This window comes from Rhincodon typus, chromosome 8 (assembly GCF_021869965.1).
Source record: "Rhincodon typus isolate 14 chromosome 8, sRhiTyp1.1, whole genome shotgun sequence".
Lineage (NCBI taxonomy): Eukaryota > Metazoa > Chordata > Chondrichthyes > Orectolobiformes > Rhincodontidae > Rhincodon > Rhincodon typus.
In genome coordinates, this window is record NC_063339.1 from 79,207,984 (window position 1) to 79,228,985 (window position 21,002).

Here is a 21,002-nt window from a genome sequence, read left to right on the forward strand (position 1 = left end):
GAAGATGCTACATATTAATATTGAATCTTTAATAAAATGCCAAGGTGTTTCAGAACAACATTGCCAAGCAATACTGACACTAAGTCAAAGGAATAGACATTAGAACAGCTGATGAAAATGTTGGTCTAAAAGAGAAAGGGGTGCCTTAGAGGAGGAGAGCAATGAAAAGATTTGCAAAGGAAAACCAGAGCTAAGGGACCGGATGGTTCAAGGCTGTTCCACCAACGGAGGGATAAAGGAAGTGGGAGATACACGAGAAGGCAACAGTTGGAGGAATGCCAACATCAAAGTGGATTATTTGGCTGGAGGAAGTTGCAAAGAAAGAGAGGAGCAAGCATATATAGAAATTTGAACACAGAGGCAGTAATTTTTAACGTGGGATGCTTGTTGGATTTCATAACAATGTCAGCAAGTATGGGTGATCTACACGAGGGATAGGTGAACAGACTCCATGTAAGTGAGGAAACGTGCAGTAGAGATTCTTGAGGTCAAGTTTATAAAGGGTGGAAGATGGCAGGCCTGCCAGGAAAGCATTGGGATAAGTACAGATGGGGATTTCGGAAAATGAGCTGACGCAGAGAAATAATGCGCCGTTTTCAGAAGTGGAGTTGGCAGAGGTCTTGGTGAAAGAGGTTTCTGGGTTTGGAATCTCACCTCAGGGTCAATTAAATGCCAAAGAACAATCTGGCTGAACCAGAGAGTTTATAGTGGGTCAAAGGAAACAGCTTCAGGCTTCACAATGTTCACTTTTTGGGGCTGATCCATAACTGGATGGCAGGCTGACAACATAAAAGCCCAGAGAGGTGTGGTGAATTAGAGCAGGCTGTCATCAGAGGAGATCCGGGCAGCAGATACATGGTAAAAACCGAAAGAACTGCGGATGCTGCAAATCAGGAACAAAAACAAAGTTGCTGGAAAAGCTCAGCAACATCTAAGAAGGAAAGAAACCGAGTTAATGTTCCGGGTCCGGTGAACCTTCCTGAGAACGTGATACATGGGACCTCCACCATGATGGCTCAGTGGTTAGCACTGCTGTCTCACAGCACCTGCGACCCAGACTCGATTCCAGCCTCGGGTGACTGTGTGAAGTTTGCACATTCTCCCCGTGTCTGTGTGGGTTTCCTTCCATGGTCCAAAGATGTGCAGGTTGGTGGGTTGGCCTTGCTGAATTGCGCATAGTGCCCAGGGATATGTAGGCGAGGTGGATTAGCCATGGGAATGGTGGGGTTACGGGGATAGGATAGGGGGGATGGGTCTGCATTGGATGCTGTTTGGAGGTTCAGTGTGGACCTGATGGGCTGAATGGCTTGCTGCCACCCTGTAGGGATTTTATATAAATGAGAAATAGGAGGTGACAAAGGACAGTCAAGACCAAAATGAATATAATGGGCACTGGGGTTTTTAAAACTAACTCCAGGAGAGGCGACTTCTTTATTGAAGAGATAAATTGAGAAAAATAAAAATGATAGTTTGGCACTCATCTGAATTTTTAATTATCCCTTTCTTTCCCTCTCCCAAGTTTCTTCCATTATGTTTTATCTCCTAAAGGTGAGATACAGTAAATTACTCAAACAGCTGGTATTGGTATAAACTCAAGACAGTGAGTATGTGTATTCTATACTTAGTCCAAATATAGCTTTCATTTTTCCCTACTCTGGAACTTGAAACATCCTTTTCAGTCAAAGTGGTCAGCTGGGTTTGTACAGTCAAATATGGCAATCTGATTTCAAAACCAGTTCTCCTCTTTCTTCCCCCCCCACCCCCACTGCAGAATGTTAAGTTCAGTTCATTTGATTAGATGCTGCTGGAACTGTACTGTTCTGTAAACTGGAATTTTGTTCATTGACTTATGGGAAGTGTTTAGTACGACTTATCAAAACAGTGACTCAGTACAGTACTGTAGTGGTTACTGGCCTGGTCATCCAAAGAACTGATCTAATAATGTAGAATCACAGGATCCTTACAGTGCAGAAAGAGGCCATTCAGCCCACTGGATCTGCACTGACTCTCTGAAAAGCATCTCACCAAGACCCAGACCCCCCATCCTATCCCTGTAACCCTACGTTTCATGGCCAAACCACCTAACCTGCACATCTTTGCACTGTGGGAGGAAACCCATGCTGACACTGGGAGAATGTGCAAACTCCACACAGACAGTTGGCCAGGCTGAAATCGAACCCGGGGATCCTGGCACTGTGAGGACGCAGTGCTAATCACTGAACTGCCATTCCACTCCTAAATGTTAAAACTTTTCTGAGATGATTTTAAAAAATGGTTTCAGTAATGCTGGAAGATTGTGGTAAAAATGCAACCGAACGATTAATCTCGTTCAGGGTAGGAGACCCGCCAATATTACCTGGTTTGATCTGTGTGTAACTTGTATTCCTGTCTTCGAAAGGACCATCATAATTTGTTCAGATTTGAGGTTTTCCTAACTCGGAGAATGAATCCTCTTCCAAAACTTGTTTCATTTTTGTGCCACTCTTACAGATACTGTAATGGTTGTCTATCAGAAAACTAAATGTGTGGTATGATATCCAGCATAAAAATGCACAAAGCAGGATCAGAGCTAGGCTGACCAGCACCCGCTAGCCTGCTCTGCTATTCGGTAAGATTAGGGGAGGCAATGGCCTAGTGGTGTTATCACTGCACTGTTAATCCAGAGATCCAGTTCATGTTCTGGGGACCCGGATTCAAATTGGAATTTGAATCCCTCCAGACCCACAGCAATGTGGTTGACTCTGAACTGCCCTCCGGGCAATTAGGGCTGGGCAATAAATGCTGCCTAGCCAGCGACGCCCTTTTCCCAGAAGTGAATGAAGGATAAAAATATCATGATTGTACCTTCTGCTCCTCATTCCTGCCTACCACTGATTTGGGCAGGAAGTTTGAAAGATTTACGATTGAAAATAATTCTCCATATCTTGGTCTGAAACAAGGTACCCCTTATTTTGAAATTATTCTAGCTCTAGTTGTAGTTCTAGTCTCTCCCATAAGGAGGAAATTCCTTTTAGCATCTACCTTGCCAAGTCCCCTTGGGATCTTTTATTTTTCAGTGAAATTCTTCTAAACTCCAACGGGTATAGGCCAAACCTGTCCATCCTTTCCCTGTAAGATAATCTCTCTCCATCCCACATAACAGTTAAGTGAGTCTTCTCTGAATCGTGTCTAACATATATTTATGTCTGTCTTAAGGAAGAAACCCAAAACTGTACACAGTGCTCCAGATGTGGCCTCACTAATTCTCTATGCTACTGTAGCAAACAACCTTACTTTTATATTCCATTCCCCTCGAAATAAACAACAACATTCCATTTGCCTTCCTCATCTCTTGTACACTCATCTACTTGCACACTAACACTTTTTTTTTTTGTGATTCATGTACCAGGACATCCAGATCCCTCTGTCCCTCAGACTTCTGCAGTCTTTCTCCATTCAAATAATATGCTGTTTTTCTACCAAAGTTCATATTTTCCTACAACTATATTCAATTTGCCAAATGTTTACCTGCTCAATTAGCCTATCTATATCCCCTTGCAGACCTTCACAACTTACTTTCCTGCCTAATTTTGTATTAGCAACAGATTTGATGACCATAACATTCAGTTCTGTTCAACCAAGTCATTGATATAAATTATAAATAACTGAGGCCACACCACCAGTCTCTGGCATATCACTTGTCAGAACCTGAAAGTAATCCATTTATATCCAGCAGTGGAATCATGACGAATCCTTAATAATTGTTCAGTGTATTTTGCCTTGAAAACAGAGTCACTTGAGGAATAAATATGATTTTACTGTCACAAACAGAAATCTCCCGGCTGAATTCAACTCCAGCTGCAGGTTGAATTAATGAACTGTGATGTGTTATAATATGCTGAAAATCTGACAACATTTTCAGTAGAAGGTGACAATACAGGTTGTACCATCGTCATTTTATGAAAGGGACTGGGTTTGGCAAAACTGATAAATAGTTCAGTGATACATGTACGTCACCCAGAATGGAGCATAAAATCATTTATACTGTCAATCTTTCCATTTAGTTTAAAGACAACATGTTCATTCATCTTACAAAAAGACGGAAGTCCTATACACAGATATATAAGTTTCTTACACATCTAATGCTGAAACGTCTTGAGTGAAGGAGAGCAACGTTTGTTGTACTTTTAAATGTATTAAGTTTTACAAATATGATACAAAAACAGAAAATGCTGGAAAAGCTCAGGAGGTCTGGCAGCATCTGTGGAGAGATATCAGGAGTTAATGTTTAGAGTTGAGTAACCCTTCTCGGAAAGGACTGGGAAAGGCCAGTCCTGCTGAGCTTTTCCAGCAATTTCTGTTTTTGTTTCTGATTTCCAGCATCCGCGGTTCTTTCGGTTTTTATTTAAAAATATGATATTTTTCTTTGGAACCATCTTGGTCACTTTGCAAGAGAGATTAGCTCTGCATATGTGTGGATAAAAGGACTGTGAGGAAATAATGCCCTAGAACTGTCTTAATAATATGTGAGGCTGTGTACGTATTAAAACAAATTGAATCAGTAATTTCGGGCTTCTGCACTTTTGCTTTTGAATGAGTGAATTTTTTTTTTTCCACTGAGAGTAATGCTGGACCTGAAAAGGTGGTGGAAGCTAAGTCTATAAATAGTATTAAAAGGGAATCAGACCTGAAGGTTGGGAACTTAGTGTTACAGATGAAAGGAAACAAGCGACGCAGAGCCAAATACAGCTGTGTTTTCAAAGATCCAGCAAAGTAATGGCAGACTAAACGACCTGTTGGTCTGCAGTTGCATTCTGCGATACTGTGATATACACGAATACACTTTCTTGTGCTTGATGTAACTACAGTTAATCCAACAGGCTTTATTCAATAACTTGTGCTGAAACACCTTGATTACTCAAGGCTCAAATATGAATTTGCCATCTGCTGTCTCATAAAGTCGAGCCTGTTGTATAGTAAATGATGCCTTATTCAGCCACACGCTGACCCTGTTCCAAATGCTCCTGCCTGATCTTACTGCCAGTGAGGAAGACACGAACTTGCAATGCTCAAATTTGTTTTATGAAAAGATTAAAATATTTAACCCTTTGATTTGAAGTTACCTGGATGGAAAATAAGATTCAGAACAAGAAAAGTGCTGAGAAAGCAACGAGAGTAGGGCGGTGGCAGATTTTATGCAGCCAAGATGAGAACATTAGGGTGTTCAGATGGTTCAGCTACCTGTGGGCACTGTTTATTTAAAGATAATGAGTTGCTGAGCCATACAGAAGGTGCAGTTCCAAGTTTAATTGCTGAGTAGTGCTAAAATATCTGTTCTAAGCATCGGCAGTTGCCAGAGTTACTGAATTTCCCATAAAATGTGGGAGAAGAATCTGTTTTAAATGAGTAAAAAAACCCATAATTACATGAAATCCTCATCCAGACTGCAATGCTCCAATATTTACAAATCATCATCCTCGCAGACGATGATGACTGTCTTACACTCTCAAAGTGAATCTGTAGGCAGCTGTACAGATTGACATGGCTACTGCAGGCTCTGTTACACTTGGGGCAGGTGATGGCTATGGAAAGAGGTGGGTGGAGCATTGGTGTGGCAGTGTGTTCCTTTTTGCCGTTTGCGCCAGGCTTCCATTTCTTTCCTGACGGCAAGTCTAGAGGTGCTCGACGCCTTCCCGGATGCTCCTCCTCTTCCTCATCCTCTTCCACTTTGCGTGGTCTTGGGCCAGTGATTCCCAGGTGTCTGTAGGAATGCCGCATTTCACCCAGTGAAGCCTTGATTACAAATGAGAAGTAGGGAGCACAGGAATGGGGAAAACCTGAGGCTGGTTTTAATCGTATTATATTCTTACTTCATTCCCTGCCCAGCAATCTGGAAAGACAATGATTGCCTTGTGTGTGTGTGTGTATACACGTGGTTGCTGGGAGGGGAGGAAGAGATAGAGAAATCATGAATCGAGCTTGAAGGGGGTGATCAGTTTGGCGCTGGGATCAGCACCAGCAAATAAAAGAAAATAAAGAAAGTAATAAGGTGCAAAAAGGATGGAGTTTCAGATGGAAGTAGCTGCATATTAGATAGGAATAGATGAAGAAGGACAACAAGAAACACAAAGACAAGGTTCCGATACATGTGTATGTAAACACACAAATCATAAAGATTAAAGCTGGTAAGCTACAAACATGAATAGAGTGGGAATATGATGTTAGAACCAGAATGGAATGTGGCCTAAAACTGGTACAGATTGGAGACATAATGTTCACAAATACAAAGTGTTCAGAAAAGGTAAGTGTTGTAGTATTTATGTCTTTTTAAATTTATTCAAACAAAGCTGAAGGACAGGTGTAGATGGTGACATCAAAACAAAGTATTAAATGCTGGAAATCTGAAATAAAACTGGAAAGTCAGTAGATGTGGCAGCATCTGTGGAGAAACAGTTAACGTTTCAAGTCTGACACGAGTTCTGAAGAAGTGTTGTATGTAATGAAATAATTTCAAAGCTATATGAAGTACATCAGGAGGGAAACAAAAATATTGATTTTGATTAGAGGGTGAAGGTTCAAGGACATGTTTGAGGCTGGAATAGTAGACCCATTCTTGGTTAAATGCTGGGGAATTAGGCTTGCTGCAACTGTTCTGGAAGTAGATCAGATAATGATGGCAAAACAGGCAGGTGGACCCAAATCACCAACACAAAAGAAAGACTGGGATGATGACCAATATGTATTAACAGATCTAAACATCGAGGAATGAATTTATACCATCTAATATATGTACTGAGCAGAAATCCTACTTCTTAGTGCAAATTGGATCCGTTGAGTTCATTTATGCAGCTTGTTTTGTTATGAGAAAATTGTGGCACTGTGCTGAAGGGTCAGAATATACCTGTACTGAGATAGTAGGAACTGCAGATGCTGGAGAATCTGAGATAACAAGATGTAGAGCTGGATGAACACAGCAGACCAAGCAGCATCAGAGGAGCAGGAAGAGGGAGGAGGGTAACTTCTTCAAGGTAGGCATCCTTAGAAGAGGCTTCGCAGTGGGGTTAAAATTGTTTCAGAGATAGTAGGAACTGCAGATGCTGGAGAATCTGAGATAACAAGTTGCGTCTTCTAAGGATGCCTACCTTGAAGAAGTTACCCTTCTCCCCTTGTTAGAGGGTCAGAAAAAAATCATGGAATAATGGGTGATCTTGAAGGAAGAGATGCCTCAGGTACAGGCTAGGTATATTCCAATAATGGTGAGAGCTAAGGAAACCAAACCAAGTCCTGCCTCATGGCAAAGGAGACAGATATAGAATGCAAGAGAAAAAGACAATGTATAATACATGGCAAGTAAATTCTTCAAAAAGGCTCAGTGGTTGGCAGTGCTGCCTCAGCACCACAGATCCAGGTTCAATTCCAGCCCCAGGTGACTGTGTATGTGTTGCATGTTCTCTGCATCTAAGTAGGTTTCCTCCAGGTGCTCTGGTTTCCTCTCACAGTTCAAAGATGTGCAGTATAGGTGGATTGGCCATGCTAACTGTCCTGTAGTTCCAGGGATATGCAGGCTAGCTGGGTTAGTGAAGTTATGCAGATAGGGTTGAAGGTATGGATCTGGGTGAGATGTTCTTTGGAAGGTTATACAGACCTGATGGGCCAAATGGCCTCTTTCTGCACTAGGAATTCTATGATTCTAAGAGACTGATCTGATACAATAAGTTGAAGTGAAGAAGAAAATAAGGCAAAGAGGGAATATGAGTACAGATAGTAAACAACATGAAAAGAAAACTAAAAATCCTTTACTGGCCTCTAAGTATTAAGCAACTATTAAGAGGCACGGTGCCTCCTATGGAGGACAAATAGGATAACATGTTTAGATATACCGGGCAAGTACTTGTCCGTTGTTTTGGCATTTCCTAAGGAAAGGGATGTTGCCAAAATATTGGTAACAGGAAAGATGGTAAAGGGAATGGATAGGGTTGAAAAAGGATGTAACTGAAAGACTGACAATTCTTAGATTGGATAAGTTGTTTTGCTTGCAACTGCAGGTAGTGAAAAGAAATTGGGATGGAGATGGTGTAAAGGGATTGCCATAATTCTCCCATTTTCTCTAGATACTATTGTAATGTGTCAGAGGATTGGAGAGTGGCAAATATGTTTTTCTTTATTCGTTCATAGGCATGTGGGTGTCTCTGGCAAAGGCCAATATTTGCTGCCCATCCCTAACTGCCCTTGAACTGAGTGGCTTGCTAGATGATTTCAGAGGGCAGTTAAGAGTCAACTACGTTGCTGTGGGTCTGGAGTCACATGTAGGCCAGACCAGATAAGGATGGCAGATTCTCTTCTCAAAAGGCGATTAGTGGATCAGATGGGTTTTAAAAAATATCAATGATAATTAGTGAACATTATTAAGACAATTCCTGTAATTAATTGAATTTAAATTCCAGCAGCTGCCACAGTGAGATGGTCCCAGGCCTCAAGTTTGTCAGTCCAGTGACATTACCACTACACCTCCTTGTGCCATGATTAAGAAGTGTGGAATTTAATTAGGAAATTTAAAGCTGCTGTCTTTTAAGTAAAAGTCTGTAGAATTCTACATATACAAGTCCTTACCTGGACTTCAAATCATGTCCTCAGTTGTTATATCCACAAAAATAAAAAAAATTCCATAAAATGTTCAGCCATGCTCATTTGACATACAACTGGTCTTTAATGATGATGTGAGTAAATGATGTTGTTGAACAACTGACAAGTCCTAAAAAAAGTTAAATCTATATTTGCTGATTGTTAAATTATCAAATTTTTTGTTTATATTACAATTTCTATCTTGGCCCCAGTTTTTACTAATGTAAGTTTTTTTTTAGAAAGTGAGTAGATTAGTCGTCCCTTTCCCTGTTTGGTGGTTTGCTGAAATTCTTTGATGCGATTGGCTGTTTTGACAGCTTGACGACAATGGTGTAGCTCAAAGTTGGGAATCTCAATTAAACTAACTCTTGTGCAGTCAATTGTGGAGTAAAGCTTTTGTCATTGCTACATCTCTTAGCACAAAAACAACAGGCTTGCAAATAAATCAAGTCTTGAATACTTAGATATTCATTTTGAAGAATCAGAATTTGGGAATAGCTTTTCAAGTGGACAACCAGAAAATACTTGCTGGGTGGTCTAGTAACTTGATAGAATTTTATTTGTCTGTTGTTAAATATTCAAATTGAAATGTGGTCATAAAATACTGCTTCCAAAGCTTTCACATATATAAACTGCTGGCTCTGTACCATCTCATAGAGGCTAATCATTTTTGTTGCCTCTCATCAAAACTAAGATTGCTATATAGTCATTACAAATTGTTGGTCTGCACTAATTAGCCTGTTGGATTCAGAGCTACAGGTTGCTCCAAAAAGATATCATAATCACCAAGATATGGAAAATACCTTTACTATCTAGTCATACAATAGCATGGATTTATAACAATGAAATTTGCTCAGTGTGTCCTGGATGCTGTGATCTTGCTCGATTTCATATAAATTTCACTGACAGAGGCAAGATACTGCAGGTGTTGGTAATCTAAAATATAGCAGTATTTGTGGAGAGAGAAACGGAGCTAATACTTCCAATGTGTGACTCTGACCTGAAACGTTAACTCTGCACAGATTCTGTTTGACCTGCTGAGTATTTCCTGTTCTATTAGAGGATACCTCTTGTTCTTCCATGAATTTTCCCATTCCAACCTGCCTATATGATGCTATTTCTTCCCTCAATCTGTTGGGTTCAAATAAATTAAACCAATCCAACAGATTAATTTGCCAGAATGTTGCACTAAATCCTACTTTTTGAAGCTGAGTAAAAGTTATCAATTTATATTTAAATAGAATAATTTACAAACTCAACATCCCCATATGCTATCCATCCGATTAAATAGTTCAACTAAGGTGCATGTTTTAGTTGCATGTGTAGCTGATGCTTCAGGTGGAGTAGGAATTTTAAGCATAAAGTTACTGCTGGTGGTTCTGTATTTGAAATCAAAATGAACTTTGCATTTGTACAGCACTTTGTACAATCTCAGGATGTCCCAATGTGTGCGCCAGTTAATGAAGTACTTGTGACAGACAGAGGTGATAAATCATAGAATCCCCCACCCACCAAGCCTAAACATCCATGAACACTACGGGGCAATTTAGCGTGGCCAATCCACCCAGCCTGCATGTCTTTGGACTGTGGGAGGAAACCGGAGCACCCAGAGGAAACCCACGCAGACATGGGGAGAACGTGCACAGTTGCCCTAGGGTAGAATCGAACCCGGGTCCCTGAAATGAACTAGTGGCATCGTTTTGGATAATGTTCAGATTCAAATCTCACTAAGGCAGACGGAATCTGAATTCAACAAAATCTGTAATTAACGTCAGATAATGACTATTAAGCCATTATTGATTGTTACAAAAGCCCATTTGGCTCACTAATCCCATTAAGAAAAGGAAACCTGCCATCCTTACCCGGTCTGGCCCACTCCAAAACCCACAGCGATGTGGTTGACTCTTAACTGCTCTCGAAGATTGTCTAGCAAGCCACTCAGTTGTATCAAACCACTATAAAGTCTCAAAAAAGAAATTACAGCCCACATGACATTGACCTAGGCACTGGAAATGACAATGGCAAACACTACCTTTCCGATCCTGCGACGTCTTCCTCACTAACATCTGGGGCCTGGTGCCAAAATTGGGAGAGCTGTCTCACATACTAGTCAAGAAAAACACCTGACGCTGTCTGTAAAGTACGATTCCATGAGTATGACTATGTCTCAAACTGTGCCAGCACCATTGTTCGATGTAGCCTTCTCTACTGGCAGGATAGATCTAGCAGAGGCAATGATATAGTGGCATAAAGTCAGGAGCGATTTGCCTTGAGAGTCCTCAGCATTGACTCCAGACCACACAAGGTTTCATGGCATCAGGTCAAACATGGGCAAAGAAAGCTCCTGCTGGTTAGCACCCATGGGATTAATTAATACACCTCCATAGTAAACAGCAGAATTCTATTTGAAAGCAATTTGTGATCTCATGGCCCAGCACTTTACCATTACCGTTACCATTACCATTAAGTTAGAGGATCAAGCCTGGTTCGATGAAGAGTGCAGGAGAGCATGCCTGAAGCAGCACCAGGCATACCTAAAGATGAGGTGTCAATCTGGTCAAGCTACCAAACAGGATAACTTGCACGTCAAACAGGAAAGTGATAGACAGAACTAAGCGATCCCATAACCTATGGATCAGATCTAAGCTCTGTAGTCCTGCCACATCCAGTCGTGAATGGTGGTGGACAATTAAACAACGCATTGGGGGAAGAGGCAGCGGTGATGGGATACTAAAAGCAGGATAAATCCAACCCAGCCAATACGGCCCATCAGTGTACACTTGATCATCAGTAAAGTGATGGAAGGTGTCACCAATAGTGCTATAAAACAGCATCTGCTCAGTAACCACCTGCTCAGTGACCCCCCCCCAGTGTGGGTTTCACTAGCACTATTCTACTCTGGACATCATTTCAGCAATTTTTTCAGACGTGTACAGAAAAAAAGTCGAATGCCAGAGGTGAGGTGAGAGTGAGAGCCCTTGACATCAAGTTAGTACTTACTGAATGTGGCATCAAGGGGCCCAAAAAAACTAAAATCAATGGATCAGGGGAAAACTCTCCTCTGGTTGGAGTTATACCTGGCACGTTGGAAAATAGCTGTGGTGTTGGAGGTCAGTCATCTCAGTTCCAGGACATCTCTGCAGGAGTTCGTCAGGGTAGTGTCCTCGGCCCAACCATCTTCAGCTTCGTCATTAATGACCTTCCCTCTATCGTAAGGTCAGAAGTGGGATGTTCACCGATGATTGCACAATGTTCAGCACCATTCATGACTGCTCTGACACTGAAACAGTCCATGTTCAAATTTATCATCTCCATCACTGAAACACCCACCATCAACATCCAAGGGGTTAGTGTTGGCCATAAATTGAACTGAACTGGCCATATATAAACCGTGGTTGTAAATCAAGTCAGAGACTAAGAATCTTGCAGTGAGTAATTCATCCCTGCTCCCAAAGCTTATCCACCATTTACAAGGCATGAGTTGGAGTGTGGTGGAATACTGTCCACTTGCCAAATGTCAAATTGACAAGACGGACCACTTGCTTGGCACTATATCCACCACTGAAATACAGTAACAGCAGTGTGTACAATTTACACAATGCATGGTAACAACTCATCAAGTCTCCTTAGAATGCATCTTCCAAATCCTTGATCTCAAAGGATATGGGCAGCAGATATCTGGGAACACCACCTGCAAGCTCCCCTCTAAGCAAGTCACTGTCCAGACGTAAAAATATATCACCTTTTTTTCAGTGTCACTGGGTCAAACTACAGTGGTTCAAGAAGGCAGCTTTATAGTGCTTCACAAAAGCAAGCCCACCACCTTACAAATGGTAACGGGGATGGGCAACATATGTTGACACAGCACTAAAAGCCCTTGTCTTAACAGTAAATAGTAAATAACCAAAATTTCTAGATTTATGGAGGATTCCCATAGTTTGGAAAATTATGAATGTAACTGCTTTTAATCAAAATGCGAGAAACAGGCCAATTAACTGATTATTTTCCCTATTGCAGATGTTCAGAGGCTGTTATTAAAGGATGTTAGGAAAGAATATTTAAGAAAATTCAAGACAGAGTCAATATTGTTTTGTCAAAGGGAAATTATGTTCTGTTCATGTGCTGTGGATAAAGGGGGGATATTATGGTGTTTAGATTATCAGAAGACAATTGACGAAGTGCCATGTCAAAGGTTATTGCAAAAAATAAAAACTCTGTGTGGAGCGTAAAATATTGGCATAGAGAGATAATTAGCCAAGGAAACAGTGTGTTTAGCAATTTTCTGGTTGGCAAGATTTTAATCAGTGTTCCACAGGGATTGGGGCTGAGGTTTCAACATTTTACAAGTCATATGAAAGGAACCAAAGGTAGGGCTATTTTTATGATAACTTGGAGTAAGAGAGTAAGTTGTGAAGACTAACACTTGTAGTCACCTTAAGTGAATGAGTAAAGATTTGGGAGAGAGACTAGAATGTGGGAAAGTGTGAAATTGTTCATTTTGGCAGGAGAAATAAAAAAAAGGCATATTCTGAAAATAGAGTTATTGCAGAACTCTAACTTATACAGGGATCTGGGCATATTACTGCATGTTTTGCAAAAACGTTAGTATGCAGGTACAGCAAGTAGATAGAAAGTCAAATAGAATATTACTATTTATGATGAAGGGGGTTGAATACAAAAGTAGGGAGGCTATGCTCTAGTAATACAGAGCATTGCTGAGATCACAACCTTGAGTAGTGTGTACAGTATCCTTATTTGAGCAAAGATGTAAATGTGTTGGACGTTCAGATAGGGTTTACCAGACTAACACCTGCAATGGGCAGGTTGTCTTACGAGGAGAGATTGGAGATACTAAGCCTTTATCCACCGAAGTTTAGAGGAGGCAACTTGATTGAAAATCAAGATCCCACAGGGGTCTTTGCATGGTGGATGTGGAAAGGATGTTTCCTTTTGCTGAACAATCTAAAATGAAGAGTCATCATTTAAAAATAAAGGCTTGCCCATTTTAGACAGAAACTGTTGTTTCTCCTCAGAGTGGAGTGATTTTGGAACTCCCTTCTTCAAAAGGAAGCAGGGTCTGTGAATGTTTTAAGACTGAGACAAGTTCTTCGTGTGCAAGGGAGTGAAAGTTTAACAGCAGCATGGTCTTATTGAATGGTAGTGTAGGCAGGAGAGGCTAAGGGGCCTACACCCAACGTTCATAATGTAGGAAATGCAGCTGACAATTTGCCCACAGCAAATTCCCGTACAAAGCAGTATGCCAGTGACCAATCATTCGTTTGAGGGATTAGCTACTGACTATAACACCAGAGAGAATACCCTTGCTCTTCTTTGAAACCCTGGAGTGAGACTGTTTACGGCCATGAGACAGCAAAAAAAAAAATCTGACTGATTGACTCATCCAAAAGACGATAACTGCAACAGTACACAATACTGCATTCTAAATATTCCCCCTCGGTTTTGTGCTCGTGTATCTGGATTTGAATTTGAATCCACAGACTTTTGAAATAAGTCTTAAATGACATCCAGTAGTAAAGCTGATAGTACCTGATCGTGTCTAACTTCTAGCTTGACTCTACTTTTAACCTCATTAAATTTCAATTGCTTATCATTCCATCGAAAGAACAATTTTACCTTGTGCAGTAGAGAATGATAACAGTTGATGGGGAACAGTTTTTCAGAGGTTAAAAAGTTAACCAAGTTTATCTGCAGAATGCATTCAAAACAAGACAGATCATCTTTGCAAGAGTGCAAAAGAACTATGATAACAAGGCTACTTAAGTGAAATTTCACGACATTGATGGGGGAAATGTGAGCAGGAGAGTGCACTGAAAAGCTAAAAGCTGCCAAGGATATACATCAGTTCACTAAAGAGCTTTGCCTAATTGTTCAATTCAAAAGACAGCACACCTTAGAATCTGAGATAGTAGGAACTGCAGATGCTGGAAAATCTAAGATAACAAGGTGTGGAACTGGATGAACACAGCAGGCCAAGCAGCATCACAGGAGCAGGAAGGCTGATGTTTCGGGCCTAGACCCTTCATCAGAAATGGGGGAGGGGAAGGGGGTTTTGAAATAAATAAGGAAAGAGGGGGAGGCGGATAGAAGATGGATAGGGGAGAAGATAGGTGGAGAGGAAACAGACAGGTCAAAGAGCCGGGGATAGAGCCAGTAAAGGTGAGTGTAGTTGGGGAGGTAGGGAGGAGATAGGTCAGTCCAGGGAGGACGGACAGGTCAAGGGGGCGGGATGAGGTTAGTAGGTAGGAAATGGGGGTGCGGCTTGAGGTGGGGATAGGTGGGAGGAAGAACAGGTTAGGGAGGAGGGGACGAGCTGGGCTGGTTTTGGGATGCGGTAGGGGGAGGGGAGATTTTGAAGCTTGTGAAATCCACATTGATACCATTGGGCTGCAGGGTTCCCAAGCGGAATATGAGTTGCTGTTCCTGCAACCTTCGGGTGGCATCGTTGTGGCACTGCAGCAGGCCCAGGATGGACACGTCATCCAAGGAGTGGGAGGGGGAGTTGAAATGGCTCGCGACTGGGAGGTGCAGTTGTTTATTGCAAACCGAGCGTAGGTGTTCTGCAAAGCGGTCCCCAAGCCTCCGCTTGGTTTCCCCGATGTAGAGGAGGCCACAACGGGTACAGCGGATGCAGTATACCACATTAGCATCTGCTTGATGTGGAAAGTCTTCTTGGGGGCTAGGATGGGAGGTGTGGGGGCAGGTGTAGCACTTCCTGCGGTTGCAGGGAAAAGTGCCGGGTGTGGTGGGGCTGGAGGGGAGTGTGGAGCGGACAAGGGAGTCACAGAGAGAGTGGTCCCTCCGGAAAGCAGATAAGGGTGGGGAGGGAAAAACGTCTTTGCTGGTGGGGTCGGATTGCAGATGGCAATGTCGGAGGATGATGCGTTGGATCCAGAGGTTGGTGGGGTGGTACGTGAGGACGAGGGGGATTCTTTTTTGGTTATTATTGCGGGGACGGGGTGTGAGGGATGAGTTGCGGGAAATGCGGGAGACACGGTCGAGGGCGGTCTTTGAAAAACAAGGACATCTGAGATGTACGGGAGTGGAATGCCTCATCCTAGGAGCAGATGCGGCGGAGGCGAAGGAATTGGGAATAGGGGATGGCATTTTTGCAGGAAGGTGGGTGGGAGGAGGTGTGTTCTTGGTAGCTGTGGGAGTCGGTGGGCTTGAAATGGATATCGGTTTCTAGGTGGTTGCCCGAGATGGAGACAGAGAGGTCCAGGTGAACTTAAGGTTGGGGTGGAAGGTGTTGGTGAATTGGATGAACTGTTCGAGCTCCTCGTGGGAGCACGAGGCGGCGCCAATACAGTCATCAATGTAACGGAAGAGGTGGGGTTTAGGGCCAGTGTAGGTACGGAAGAGGGATTGTTCCACGTAACCTACAAAGAGGCAGGCATAGCTTGGGCCCATGCGAGTACCCATGGCCACCCCCTTTGTCTGTAGGAAGTGGGAAGATTATAAAAACTCGTTGATAATCACATTTGTTCAATGTAAAGTTGGGCTTTTCTTTATCGTTCGTCTTATTACATATTCTGTAAGGTTCATGTGAAGATTTGTAGCTCGGGTTGTAGATGAGGTTGTTGGCTTGCTTGCTGAGCTGTCTGGTTATCGTTCAGGCGTTTCATCAATGCGGCCTCCGATGAAGCGATGTTGTTCTACGCCGCTTGGTATTTATATGATCCGGTCTGTTAAGTTGGGTTGTGTCATTTCTGTTTCTATTCTGCATGGGTTTGTATATGGGGTCTAATTCCATGGGTTTGTTGATTGCATTACGGGTTGAAAACCAGGCCTCTAGGAATTCCCGTGCATGTCTGTGGTTGGCTTGAGCTAGGATAGTCATGTTGTCCGGTTGCACTGAGATGAGGGAAAGTTTGTCATGTTGTTTTGCCACTAGCTGGTGTTCATGTATCCTGATGGCTGGTTTCCTTCCGGTCTGGCTAATGTAATGTTTGTTGTAGTCATAGCAAGGTATTTTGTAAACTATGTTAGTCCTGCATGTCATGGAAGGCCATCAATTTACCTGGGACAACGTGACCATCCTAGCTCAAGCCAACCACAGACACGCATGGGAATTCCTAGAGGCCTGGTTTTCGACCTGTAATGCAATCAACAAACATGTGGAATTAGACCCCATATACAAACCCATGCAGAACAGATCCGGAGATTAAACAATTCAACTTAACAGACCGGATCATATAAATACCAAGCAGAGTAGAACAACATCACTTCATCGGAGGCCACACTGATGATGTCACCTAGCACGGTGACGAAAAGTTTGAACTACAGCCAGCCAGCTTGGCGAGCAATCCGACAACCTCACACATTCTGTAAATTTTCAAAGTTGATAATGAAACTACCTTTCTGCCTTTCTGCAGATGAACTCTCGACATCCCAGGATTGAGTTGCTGCATGATGCCATCACAGTTTCTTAGGACAACTAGAAAGGGTTCCAATGACGAGCAGAGACACTATTCTAATAGTGATAGAATTCAAGTCTACACAGGTGACTATGCTGCTGAGGAAAAGAACATCAATATATCCAATCATCTATATGGATTGTCTCTGGGCTATACCATGCCAGCTGTCATTACAGTAATGGACCTAGGATTCACTGACCAACATTCCAGCCTCGCATCTGGAGAACATCAGAGGCAGCTCTGCAAAAGGCCACAGCCTGCAGTCTAGTGCCATGATTACATTGTATAGCAGTGTATATCTAGTTGGACAGATATGGCAGACATGTCTAAATCTGTCACCCATGTTCTCAGAAATGGCAGCTTCATATAGCAACTCAGAACAATTCCCTAGTCAAACTACTCAGTAAACATGTGTAAAACCAGCAGGCCTCTACTCTTAAGCTCCAGGATGTGGCTGTTCAGAGTTCTGAAACTCTCTGAAAGCTATTCTGCAGGGATTGCAAGCCAAATCCACCCCTACCCATCAAACTAGACCATTAACACAGGGATGATCCTTTGATCCCACCAAAACATCATAGCTGATCCTATTATCAACATGGGAATAAAATATAGTTTACAGGAGATTTCCTCAATACACCCAAAAAGCAGATATTAAAATATTTATACATATTTATACCGAAGTATAAAAGTACTGAAGTGAACCTTTGTAAAGATTTTGATTTCTTAGAGCTTTTTCTTTTTGTGACATTCTGCGGTGAGGTTGGCTACACTGTTATGTAACGTGGGGAAATAAAACAAATATTTATTTACTTGTAACCTGTCTACTTAACTAAATAAGGTTAATTTTGTCACTGCTACATCTGGAGTTTCCTTACACTTGCATTATCACAAACAAGTGGCAAGGTTTCTTGTCCGTCTGCCAAATGCAAGCCTCAGCAGTGGGCACATTCAAACATAAGATGACCTTCCCTTCCAGGTCCTGCTTTCATAAATGTATTCATGCAGTAAAGAACTGCTGAATCTTGCATCTTCTTTCTTGTGCAAACTCGCTTCCCCTAGGTAGACCTGTGCAATGTGGAAAAAAATACATTTCTCTCTCATTTTTGCAATTGTAACTAAAACTCAATCATTTTGTCATGCCTTAAGGACTTTACAAAGGATATTGCTTCATCATGCCCTCTCACAATATACATACTTTGAATGTTTCCATTGAGGCCATGAAACAGTAATCAGATACAGGAATATAAGTCAACTTTTTTCTTGGCCAAGAGAAAGCCATCTCACTAGAGCCTGAAGATTAAACTTAGGATCTTCCTCGGTGTGGCCATGCTGTGCACCAAGTAGCACATAAGAGTTGAGGTAGACTATTCAATTAGCTCCTTAGTCGATCTGATAATCTTCAAATCAACTCTTCTGCCTTTTCGTCATAACCCTTGATTTCCTTTTTGATTACTGATTTCTGAACAATGCTCTGCAGTAAAGCATTCTATCCTCTGTTTAAAAAAAAAAGTCCCCCTTGTCTTTTCTAAATCTCTCTCCTTAAAAATGTGCCCCCTAGTCTTGTTATTTTATAAACCTCTATAAGGTCGCCTCTCAACCTCCTATGCTCCAGTGAAAAATATCCCAGCCCATCCAGCCTTTCTTTATAACTCAAACCTTCCACACCCTGTAACATCCTGGTAGATCTCTTCTGAACCCTCTGCGGCTTTAAAACATCCTTCCTTTAACTGGGCAACCTGAACTGGACACAGTATTCCAGAAGAGGCCTCATCAATGTTTTGTTGAAAGAACAGAAATAGGTCTTTCAGCCCATTAAACATGTTACCCCATTTACTGAGGCCATAGCTGGTCTGTGGCCTAACTCCATAAACCTGCCTTTGACCCTTTTCCCTTGATATTTTTGCTTAACAAAAATGTATGCATCTCATATTTACAATTAACAACTGATCCTGCATCCACGGCCATTTGTGGAAGAAGTTCCAAACCTCTACCAGCCTTTGTGTGTAAAAAATGCTTCCTAACATCTCTCAGAGTCATACAGCACGGAAACAGACACTTTGATCCAACCAGTCTATGCTGAACATAATCTCAAACTAAACTAGTCCCACCTGCCTGCTCCTGGCCTATATCCCTCCAAACCTTTACTTTTACAACATTTAAAAGACGTTTGGATTTGTACCCACATCCACCACTTCCTCTGGAAGTTCATTCCACATGCGAACCACCCTGTGTAAAACAAAAAAAATCTGCCCCCATGTCTTTTTTAAGTCTTTCTTACCTCCTTAAAAATGTGGCCCCTCATCTTGAAATCCCCCATCCTAGGCAAAAGACAATACCATTAATTCTATCTACACCCCTCATTATTTTGTAAACTTCTATAAGGTATCTCAATCCCCTACGGTCTAGTGAAAAAGGTTGCAGCCTATTTTTATAACTTTTCTTTATAACTCAAACCTTCCAAATTTCTGAACACTCTGGCCTTAATTCTTGACTACGCCCCCTAGTTCTAGAATCTACAACCAATGGAATAGTTTATTGTTATCTATCCTGTCTTTTCCTTTTAATATCTTGAAGACATCAGTCAGATCACCCCTTAACCTTCTAAATTCTAGAGAAAACAGAAAAATTTGTGTGATCTTTCCTCATAACTCCTGAAGTTCAGCAATCATTCCTGTAAACCTATGTTTTACTCCCTCCAAAGCCAATATATCCTTTCTAAGTGATGCCCAGATCAGCACACAGTACTCCAGTCCTAGAGATATAAAGCCAGCATTCCATTAGCCACCTTGATTACTTTCTGCACCTGTTTGTGACATTTTAAAGGTTTATGAACTTGAACCTCTAAGTCTCTTTGCATATCCACTGTATTTAACTTCGTAACGTTTGGAAAGTTCTTTGATCCCCCCTTTTTTGCTCCAAAAAATGACTTCACATTTGCCTACATTGAACTCCATCTGCCATAGTTTTGCTCTTTCAATTAGTGTATCAATATCCCTTTGTAATTTTATGCTATAATCTACACTGTCTCCAATGCTGCCAAACGTTGCATGATCAGCAAATTTTAATATATGACTATTTATTTATTAACAACTTGGATAATGGGACAGAATGTGAATAATTGAAGCCCTAACACAGATCCTTGAGGAACACCATTGGTCCCATCCTGCCAATTTAATACCTACCCATTATTCCTATTTTCTGTCGCCTGCCACTCAACCAATTTCCCTAGCCATGTCAGTAATTTGCCCTCAATTCTGTGGGCTTGAACCTTAGTTGACAGTCTCTTTTGTGGAATTTTATCAAATGCCTTGTGGAAGTCCATATAAACAACATAACAGAAATTTGTCTTACCTTAGCCATCTCTTCAACTACAAAAAAAAGTAGAAGGGTCTCTTCTACTATTAATTTCCTTGGGACTTTCGGTAAGCTATCGTCTTTTTATATTGTAAATACTGAGGCAAACTAATTATTCAGCATGTCTGCCATTGCCTCATACTTATTGTTAATATCTCCACTTTCAATCTTTAGTGGGCCAACATTGCTCCTGACTACCCACTGTGCCTTTATAGACTGTAAAATTCCTTCTCATTGATTTTGATGTCTCTTGCAGGTTTTCTTTGACAATCTCTATTTGTAGCTCTTATAAGCTACTTTCTGGCCCTTTGCTAGTCTTTGTATCTTTTTCATTCAGCAGGACGTACGCTTTGTTTTGCATTTTTGTAAGCCCTTCCTTTTAGTTTTGTATTGTCCTTTATCTCTTTAATTGTCTATTGTTGTCCTCTTTTTTCTGTGAATTGAATCTTTTTCCTCTCAGGGATATAAACTAGTGTTGTATTATGTTAAATGTTTCTTTAAACATCCTCCACTGTTCTTCAGTTGTTTTATCCATTAAATTTTCCCAGTTTACTGTGGACAGTGTCAGTCTCATTAATGTCAGCCTTGACCTAAATCTAAAGCTCTAGTAGC

The 21,002-nt window shown here is 41.6% G+C and overlaps 1 protein-coding gene across 1 annotated transcript in view; it reads left to right on the plus strand.

Moving 5' to 3' along the window:
* Positions 1 to 17,845, plus strand: part of LOC109910641 (putative transmembrane protein INAFM2) — a 29,959-nt gene extending 12,114 nt beyond the window's left edge. The window contains exon 2 of the mRNA XM_048599772.1: positions 16,995 to 17,845. The gene's annotated coding sequence lies outside the window, so the exon portion shown is untranslated. The remainder of the gene's footprint in view (positions 1 to 16,994) is intronic.
* The last annotated feature ends 3,157 nt before the right edge of the window (positions 17,846 to 21,002 follow it).